This window comes from Salmo salar, chromosome ssa19 (genome assembly GCF_905237065.1).
Source record: "Salmo salar chromosome ssa19, Ssal_v3.1, whole genome shotgun sequence".
Classification (NCBI taxonomy): Eukaryota; Metazoa; Chordata; class Actinopteri; order Salmoniformes; family Salmonidae; genus Salmo; species Salmo salar.
In genome coordinates, this window is record NC_059460.1 from 47824214 (window position 1) to 47834213 (window position 10000).

Here is a 10000-nt window from a genome sequence, read left to right on the forward strand (position 1 = left end):
GTAGGCCATCATTGTAAATAAGAATTTGTTATTAAATGACTTGCCTAGTTAAAATAAAATAGGATGCTCTCACTCCCTCAGTAATTTTCTAGAGCCAGTCTGCAGCCAACCCCTCCACGAGCTCTACTCAGACAAAACATGTGAAACGTCCCTTTTGAGAACATGTAATTGATAGATCAATAACATTCCACATTCTAGATGCAGGGTAAGGCTAAATTCCATTATCTTCTATAATTATAATGTTGTTTACTAAAGTTCAATCAGGAAGGCTGGTCTGAATGCTTGTTTAACTTTATGAAGTAAGCATAACATAATTCACTTTGTTTCCTATTCTAGAGGCATTGTGGGAATGAATACAGACGTATCATAATCAGCACAGGGTCGTGCTTCTTCTCTCCTTTCCTATTAACCACGTGAGGAACGTCATTCACCTATTTACCTCGTGGCCTATAACCACGACACCATAATGCACATTCCTCATGCTTGCTGGTCAACCTATAGGCTCACCCTTGCAATTATCACCTACCTCTCTCAACCTATGGGCTCGCCCTTGCAATTATCACCTACCTCTCTCAACCTATGGGCTCACTCTTGCAATTATCACCTTCCTCTCTCTCAACCAATGGGCTCACTCTTATAATGATCAACTTCCTCTCTCTCAACCAATGGGCGAATACCTTGGGATGTATTTATATGTCGTACCCATGTACTTTGACTTGCTGTTTTTCAGCAACAGTTGACAAACCAACCACCTCCCCACCACGAGCAGCTATAATAACCTTAAGACCTGTCATTGAAACTCCCCAAATACAGGTGTGCCAAGCTTGTAGTGTCATACCCAAGAAGACTCGAGGTTATAATCACTGCCAAAGGTGCTTCAACAAAGTACTGAGTAAAGGCTCTGAATACTTATGTAAATGTGATATTTCTGGGTTTTTGTTTTTACATATGCAATTCTTTTTTTTAAACGTTTTTTTGCTTTGTCATCATGGGGTATTGTCTGTAGCTTGATGAGGGGGACATTTCATTTCATCCATTTTAGAATCAGGCTGTAACGTAACAAAATGTGGAAAAAGTCAAAGGGTCTAAATACTTTCCGAATGCACTGTAACTACAGTCTCCAAACCAACGTGGAATTCCATCAGTTCTACCTGACCACATTTCTATCTACAGTGCCTTCAGAAAGTATTCACACCCCTTGACTTTTTCCACATTTTGTTATGTTACAGCCTGCATTTAAAATATATTAGATTTACATTTTGTGTCACTGGCCTACACACAATACCCCATACTGTCAAAGTGGAATTATGTTTTTAGAAATGTTTACAAATTAATAACATTTTTAAAGCTGAAATATCTTGAGTCTATAAGTATTCAACCCCTTTTGTCACGACTTCCACCGAAGTCGGTTCCTTTCCTTGTTCGGGCGGCGTTCGACGGTTGGCGTCACCCGTCTTCTAGCCATCGTCGATCCACTTTTCATTTTCCATTTGTTTTGTCTTGTTTTCCTACACACCTGGTTCTCATTTCCCTCATTAAGTGTTGTGTATTTAACCCTCTGTTCCCCCCATGTCTTTGTGTGGAATTGTTCGTTGTAAGTGCACATGTTTACTGGTGCGCGACGGGTTTTGTACCCATGTTTGTTATTCTTTATGCCGTTGGTTTTGCAATTAAACTGCTCCAGCTATTACCTAGTTCTGCTCTCCTGCGTCTGACTTCCCTGCCACCAGTTACGCACCCCTTACAGAATTCCACACCTGAAAAATGGAGTCAGCAGGAGCAGGTGCCCCTGGTATGGGGGTCGAGGAGCGCGTCCAGGAGCAAGTGGCGATGATCTACCATCTCGGCGCCGCCATGGACTGCATCGTCCAAACCATGGACCGCTGGGAGAGACAGGGAGTTCCTCCAGTGCCTCCACCAGCACAACCAGGGCCTCCACTACTCGCCTTCCCTTCACCCGGTCCCAGTGGGATTTGTCTCGCCCTTCCCCAGGAGTACGACGGGACGCTGCCAGGGTTTCCTATTGCAGCTATATCTCTACCTGGCAACCGTCCACTCGGCTCCTTCGGGCCGTGAGAGGGTGTCCGCCCTCGTCTTGTGCCTCTCAGGGAAGGCCCTGGAGTGGGCCAACGCCGTGTGGGGAGAAGGAGATGCGGCGCTGGACCATTTTGAGGATTTCAACCGCCGTTTCCAGGCAGTCTTCGACCACCCGCCCGAGGGTAGAGCGGCGGGTGAACGTCTCTACCATCTGAGGCAGGGGACGAGGAGTGCCCAGAAGTTCGCCATGGACTTTCGGACCCTGGCCGCCGGCACGGGATGGAACAACAGGGCCCTGATCGACCACTATCGATGCAGTTTGCGCAAGGACATTCGTCGGGAGTTGGCCTGCAGGGACACCACCCTCACCTTCGACCAGCTGGTGGACCTGTCCACTCCAGCTGGGAGGTGCTGTGCGCAGGGAGATCGGAGGAGGTTCCGTCTCGTGCACCATCTGTGGCCGCAGAGGTCACACTGCCGGTCGGTGTCGGGTTGATTCCTCTGGGAGTTGAGACAGCAAGCAGAGCGCTCTGGCGTCACCCCAGGGGAGAAAGCACTATTCTTACCCAGAGCCCTCTGTTGCACATGTTTTGTTTGTTACTTTTCCTGAGTTTTCCCCGCATTCCCAGCATAAGGCGCTCGTCGATTCAGGAGCGGTTGGGGATTTTATAGACAGATCATTTGCCCATAGGTTAGGGATCCCCATCGTTCCAGTGGCTATGCCCTTCCCAGTTCACGCCTTAGACAGTCGACCATTAGGGTCAGGGTTGATTAGGGAGGCCACCGCTCCTCTGGGCATGGTGACGCAGGGGGGGTCACACGGAGAGAATCAGTCTCTTCCTCATTGACTCTCCTGCGTTTCCCGTGGTGCTAGGCCTACCCTGGTTAGCTTGTCATGATCCCACTGTTTCATGGCAACAGAGGGCTCTCACGGGGTGGTCGCGAGAGTGCTCGGGGAGGTGTTTAGGGGTTTCCGTTGGTGCTACTACGGTGGAAAGTCCAGACCAGGTCTCCACCGTGCGCATTCCCCCCGAATATGCCGATTTGGCTCTCGCCTTCTCCAAAAAGAAGGCGACTCAATTACCCCCCCATCGACGGGGGGATTGTGCAATAAATCTCCTGGTAGACGCCACACTTCCCAGGAGTCACGTGTACCCCCTGTCACAGGCGGAGACGGCAGCTATGGAAACATATGTCTCTGAATCCCTGCGTCAGGGGTACATTCGGTCCTCCACTTCACCCGCCTCCTCGAGTTTCTTTTTTGTGAAGAAGATGGAGGGAGGTCTGCGCCCGTGTATTGACTATCAAGGCCTAAATCAGATCACTGTGAGGTACAGTTACCCGCTACCTCTTATCGCCACTGTTTGAGTCAATGCACGGGGCGCGCTTCTTCACCAAACTGGATCTCAGGAGCACTTACAACCTGGTGCGTATCCGGGAGGGAGACGAGTGGAAGACGGCGTTCAGTACGACCTCAGGGCATTATGAGTACCTCGTCATGCCGTACGGGTTGATGAATGCGCCATCAGTCTTCCAAGCCTTTGTAGACAAGATTTTCAGGGACCTGCATGGGCAGGGTGTAGTGGTGTATATTGATGACATTTTGATATACTCCGCTACACGCGCCGAGCATGTGTCCCTGGTGCACAGGGTGCTTGGTCGCCTGTTGGAGCATGACCTGTACGTCAAGGCTGAGAAATGCCTGTTCTTCCAACAGTCCGTCTCCTTCCTAGGGTACCGCATTTCCACCTCAGGGGTGGAGTTGGAGAGTGATCACATTGCAGCCGTGCGTAATTGGCCGACTCCCACCACGGTAAAGGAGGTGCAGAGGTTTCTAGGGTTTGCCAATTACTACCGGAGGTTTATCCAGGGTTTCGGTCAGGTAGCGGCTCCCATTACCTCACTGTTGAAGGGGGGACCGGTGCGTTTACAGTGGTTGGCTGAGGCAGCAGGGCTTTTGGTCACCTGAGGGCTCTGTTTACCTCGGCTCCCATGCTTGCCCATCCGGATCCCTCTTTGGCATTTATAGTGGAGGCGGACGTGTCCGAGGCTGGGATAGGAGCTGTGCTCTCTCAGCGCTCGGGGACACGACCGAAGCTCCGCCCCTGTGCTTTCTTCTCGAGGAAGCTCAGCCTGGCGGAGCGAAACTATGACGTGGGGGACTGGGAGCTGTTGGCTGTCGTCAAGGCCTTGAAGTCGTGGAGGCATTGGCTTTTCTCATCTGGACTGACCACTGCAATCTGGAGTACATCTGGGCAGCGAGACTGAACCCTCACCAGGCAAGGTGGGCCGTGTTTTTCACCCGTTTTGTTTTCACCCTTTCTTTCAGACCAGGTTCCCAGAAGGTGTAGGCAGACACACTGTCCTGGCTGTATGACAAAGAGGAGCGGTCCGTGGATCCCACCCCCATACTCCCGCCTCCTGCCTGGTGGCGCCGGTAGTGTGGGAGCTGGACACGGACATTGAGCAGGCACTACGTGCAGAGCCCACTCCCCTCCAGTGTCCCGCTGCGAGTCTGTACGTTCCGTCTGCTGTCCGTGACCGGCTGATCTATTGGGCCCACACGTCACCCTCCTCTGGTCATCCAGGCATCGGTCGGACGGTGCGCTGTCAAGGTGGGAAGTACTGGTGGCCCACGTTGGCTAAGGACGTGAGGGTTTATGTTTCCTCCTGCTCGGGGTGCACCCAGTGTAAGGCTCCTAGGCACCTGCCCAGAGGTAAGCTACACCCCTTACCCATTCCACAACGGCCTTGGTCGCACCTGTCGGTGGATTTCCTCACTGATCTTCCCCCATCACAAGGTAACACCACGATCCTGGTCGTTGTGGCCCGGTTTTCTAAGTCCTGCCGTCTCCTCCCTCTGCCCGGTCTCCCTACGGCCCTACAGACTGCGGAGGCCCTGTTTACACACGTCTTCCGGCACTACGGGGTGCCTGAGGATATAGTGTCTGATCAGGGTCCCCAGTTCACGTCGAGGGTCTGGAGGGCGTTCATGGAACGTCTGGGGGTCTTGATCAGCCTTACCTCGGGTTTTCACCCCGAGAGTAACGGGCAGGTGGAGAGAGTTAACCAGGATGTGGATAGGTTTCTGAGGTCTTATTGCCAGGACCGGCCGGGGGAGTGGGCGGCGTTTGTGCCCTGGGCAGAGATGGCCCAGAACTCGCTCCGCCACTCCTCCACCAACCTCTCCCCTTCCAGTGCGTACTGGGGTATCAGCCGGTTCTGGCTCCTTGGTATCAGAGTCAGACCAAGGCTCCTGCGGTGGACGACTGGTTCCGGCGCGCGGAGGAGACATGGGACCCCGCTCATGTTCACCTTCAGCGAGCCGTGCAGCGCCAGAAAGCCAGCGCAGACCGTTACCGCAGTGAGGTCCCGGTGTTCGCACCGGGGGACCAGGTCTGGCTCTCGACCCTCCACCTGCCCCTCCACCTGCCCTGCAGGAAGCTGGGTCCGTGGTTTGTGGTGCCATTTAAAGTCCTGAGGAGACTGAACGAGGTGAGTTACAGGTTACAGCTTCCCCCGATTACCGTATTAACCCCCCGTTCTATGTGTCTCTCCTCAGGCCGGTGGTGGCTGGGAGTCTGAGGTGCGGGAGATTCCTCCGCCCCCTCCGCCCCCTCTGGACTCCGTTCGATCCATACTGGATTCGAGGCGTCGGGCGAGGGGCCTTCAGTACCTCGTGGACTGGGAGGGGTACGGTCCGGAGGAGAGATGCTGGGTTCCGGTGGAGGACGTGTTGGACCCTTCAATGCTGCGGGAGTTCCACCGTCTCCGTCCGGATCGCCCTGCACCTCGCCCTCCGGGTCGTCCTCGAGGCCGGTGTCAGCGCGCTGCTGGAGCCGCGCGTCAAGGGGGGGGTACTGTCACAACTTCCACCGAAGTCGGTTCCTCTCCTTGTTCGGGCAGCGTTCGGCGGTCGGCGTCACCGGTCTTCTAGCCATCGTCGATCCACTTTTCATTTTCCATTTGTTTTGTCTTGTTTTCCTACACACCTGGTTCTCATTTCCCTCATTAAGTGTTGTGTATTTAACCCTCTGTTCCCCCCATGTCTTTGTGTGGAATTGTTTGTTGTAAGTGCTTGTGCACATGTTTACAGGTGCGCGACGGGTTTTGTACCCATGTTTGTTATTCTTTATGCTGTTGGTTTTGCAATTAAACTGCTATTACCTAGTTCTGCTCTCCTGCGTCTGACTTCCCTGCCACCAGTTACGCACCCCTTACACCTTTGTTATGGCCAGCTTAAATAAGTTCAGGAGTAAATGTGCTTAACAAGTCACATAATATGTTACATTGACTCACTGTGTGCAATAATAGTGTTTAACATTATTTTTTAATGACTACCTGTACCCCACACATACAATTATCTGCTTTAGGTTCCTCAGTTGAGTAGTGAATTTCAAACACAGATTCAACCACAAAGACAAGGGAGGTTTTCCAATGCCTTGCAAAGAAGGGCACCTATTGTTAGATGAAAAAAAATCAAAACTGACATTGAATATCAATTTGAGAATGATGAAGTTATTAATTACACTTTGGATGATGTATCAATACACCCAGTCACAACAAAGATACAGGCGTCCTTCCTAGCTCAGTTGCCGGAGAGGAAGGAAACCGCTCATGGATTTCACCGAGGCCAATGGTGACTTTAAAACAGTTACAGAGTTTAATGGCTGTCCTGAATACAAAGCGGTATGTTTTGGCCAAATCCAACATAAGACATCACTCTGGATATTTTCAAGCATGGTGGTGGCTGCATCATGTTATGGGTATGCTTTCCAACAGACATTGGGAGACAAATTCACATTTCAGCAGGACAATAACGTAAAACACAAGGCCAAATATACACTGCGGTTGCTTACCAAGACAACGTTGAATGTTCCTGAGTTGCCTAGTTACAGTTTTTACTTAAATCGGATTGAAAATCTATGGCAAAAACGTCTGTCTATCAATGATCACCCACCCCCTTTTACATCTTTATTTCAGTCATTTAGCAGATGCTCTTATCCAGAGCAATTTACACGAGCAATTAGGGTTAAGTGCCTCGCTCAAGGGCACCTTTTGGTTACTAACCCAACGCTCTTAACCGCTTGAAGAATTTTTAAAAGAATAATGTGCATATGTTGTACAGTCCAGGTGTGCACAGTTCTTAGAGACACACAGAAAGACTCACATCAGTAATCGCTGCCAAAGGTGATTCTAACATTCTAACGTGTGTGTGCGTGTTTCATGTTGCAAGTTGTATTGTTACATGCACGAGTACAGTGAAATGCTTAACTTGCAAGCATTTGTGTGTGTGTGTGTGTGTGTGTGTGTGTGTGTGTGTGTGTGTGTGTGTGTGTGTGTGTGTGTGTGTGTGTGTGTGTGTGTGTGTGTGTGTGTGTGTGTATGTGTGTGTGTCCACAAGAATAGTAAACAACAATTTGACCAACTGGGGACATTTTGCTGGTCACCACAAGGTCAAATGCTATTTCTAGGGGGTTTAGGGTTAAGGTTAGAATTAGGTTAAGGGTTAGGATTAGGTTTAGGGTTAGGAGCTAGGGTTAGGTTTAGGGTTAAGGTTATGTTTTTGGGTTAATGTTAGGGTTAGGGAAAATAGGATTTTCAATGGGACTTAATTGTGTGTCCCCACAGGGTTAGCTGTACAAGTCTGTCTGTCTGTCTGTCTGTCTGTCTGTCTGTCTGTCTGTCTGTCTGTCTGTCTGTCTGTCTGTCTGTCTGTCTGTCTGTCTGTCTGTCTGTCTGTCTGTCTGTGTGCGCGTGCGTGCGTGCATGCGTGCGCGTGTGTGTGTGTCCTGAGTGCTAGTATGGACAGTAACAGACAACCTCATCCAGTGGTGTAGTGTTGCCTGGAGAAGTGTTTATACTGTAATTTTGGCCCGCCCGGCAAAGGAAAGGCGCCCTGTGTGAAACATTCTATGAGAAACAGTGACATACACTCTGAATTACCTAAAATTATGAATCCCATATTGGTCTTTCACAGTCAGGCCAACCCAAGCTGTACTGTTCATATGGGTCTTTCACAGTCAGGCCAACCCAAGCTGTACTGGTCATATTGGTCTTTCACAGTCAGGCCAACCCAAGCTGTACTGTTCATATTGGTCTTTCACAGTCAGGCCAACCCAAGCTGTACTGGTCATATTGGTCTTTCACAGTCAGGCCAACCCAAGCTGTACTGGTCATATGTGTCTTTCACAGTCAGGCCAACCCAAGCTGTACTGGTCATATTGGTCTTTCACAGTCAGGCCAACCCAAGCTGTACTGGTCATATGGGTCTTTCACAGTCAGGCCAACCCAAGCTGTACTGGTCATATTGGTCTTTCACAGTCAGGCCAACCCAAGCTGTACTGGTCATATTGGTCTTTCACAGTCAGGCCAACCCAAGCTGTACTGGTCATATTGGTCTTTCACAGTCAGGCCAACCCAAGCTGTACTGTTCATATTGGTCTTTCACAGTCAGGCCAACCCAAGCTGTACTGTTCATATTGGTCTTTCACAGTCAGACCAACCCAAGCTGTACTGTTCATATTGGTCTTTCACAGTCAGACCAACCCAAGCTGTACTGGTCATATTGGTCTTTCACAGTCAGACCAACCCAAGCTGTACTGGTCATATTGGTCTTTCACAGTCAGACCAACCCAAGCTGTACTGGTCATATTGGTCTTTCACAGTCAGGCCAACCCAAGCTGTACTGGTCATATTGGTCTTTCACAGTCAGGCCAACCCAAGTTGTACTGTTCATATTGGTCTTTCACAGTCAGACCAACCCAAGCTGTACTGTTCAAGTAGGCTAATAGTAGGCCTACTATTGAAACAGATAAACTGAATCAGAAATTCACAGGTTTCAGATTTTTGTTCGCATATTCACACTTTATTTTTTTTTACAGAAAAACAACATTTTATGTTCTAAGTCCACAACAATGCTTAAACCACATCAGAACCACTTTTGAGGTCTGGGAAAAATTGAATATTTTATTTATTTTTGAGAGTAGTTACCCTTTAATTCAAGTGTGCAGGCACCTAACACTGTTGTTTGATTAGCATTGTTTCTGTAGCACATGAGATGGAGTTTGCAAAAGCTAGTCAACATTTAATAGAGAAGGTTTTTGGCAAAGCCTTTCCATCTACCAGAAGACGGTTAGGCCTATCATTAGCCATGTCTTAACTTGCTTCAAAATACTTACTCATTATGTGTTCTCCTGTTCTTTCAACCTTTTCCCAATGTCTAGCAGCCAAAGGCATTATCCTAATCATGTTAGCAAACCATGATAGTTTCTGCATCTTTAAATCCCCCCTCTTTCTGAATGATATTTCCACAACTGTCCATGAAACCGCTTGTATGTGCGGTGCGCATTTTAGAACGGTGTTTTCCCGCAAATTGCATTTTGGAACATTCACCCGTAGGCCTACTGCCTTGTGTACATTACTGCGCCTAAAATGTGAAGAAATAATAGTTTATCAAAACGTTAAGCTACACATTACTATCTGTTCCATCAGTCCTATTAATTGATATGGCGTATACCTCAACTAAACTACTTTGATACGCATCAATGGGGATTAAGAAGTGAGTCTACGCAATGCCCACTGAAGAACGCGTATCTGCGTATACCCTCCACTACACCACTGACCTCATCCATACAGACCAAACAGCGGAGGTAAATCAATACCGGGACTGATGACACCTGCTACCGGGGTTGAGGATGGCTTTCTATCAACAAGTCGCCGGGCCCTTAATAGTTAACGCAAACCAGCTGTAATAGCATTTAATAGCCTAACGGAACGCGTTATAGGCTAGTCCCGATAATACGTTAAAGGTATTAGGTATCTACAAAATATCTACCAATTCTAAAAGTGTAAATCCGGTCAACAGAATCTCCGTCTGTTATAAAAACGATCCTAATGATGCCCAAAGCGAACCCCGTGGACATACTGATGCTGCCAGTGTGTGTGGGTCATAGCTACGTGA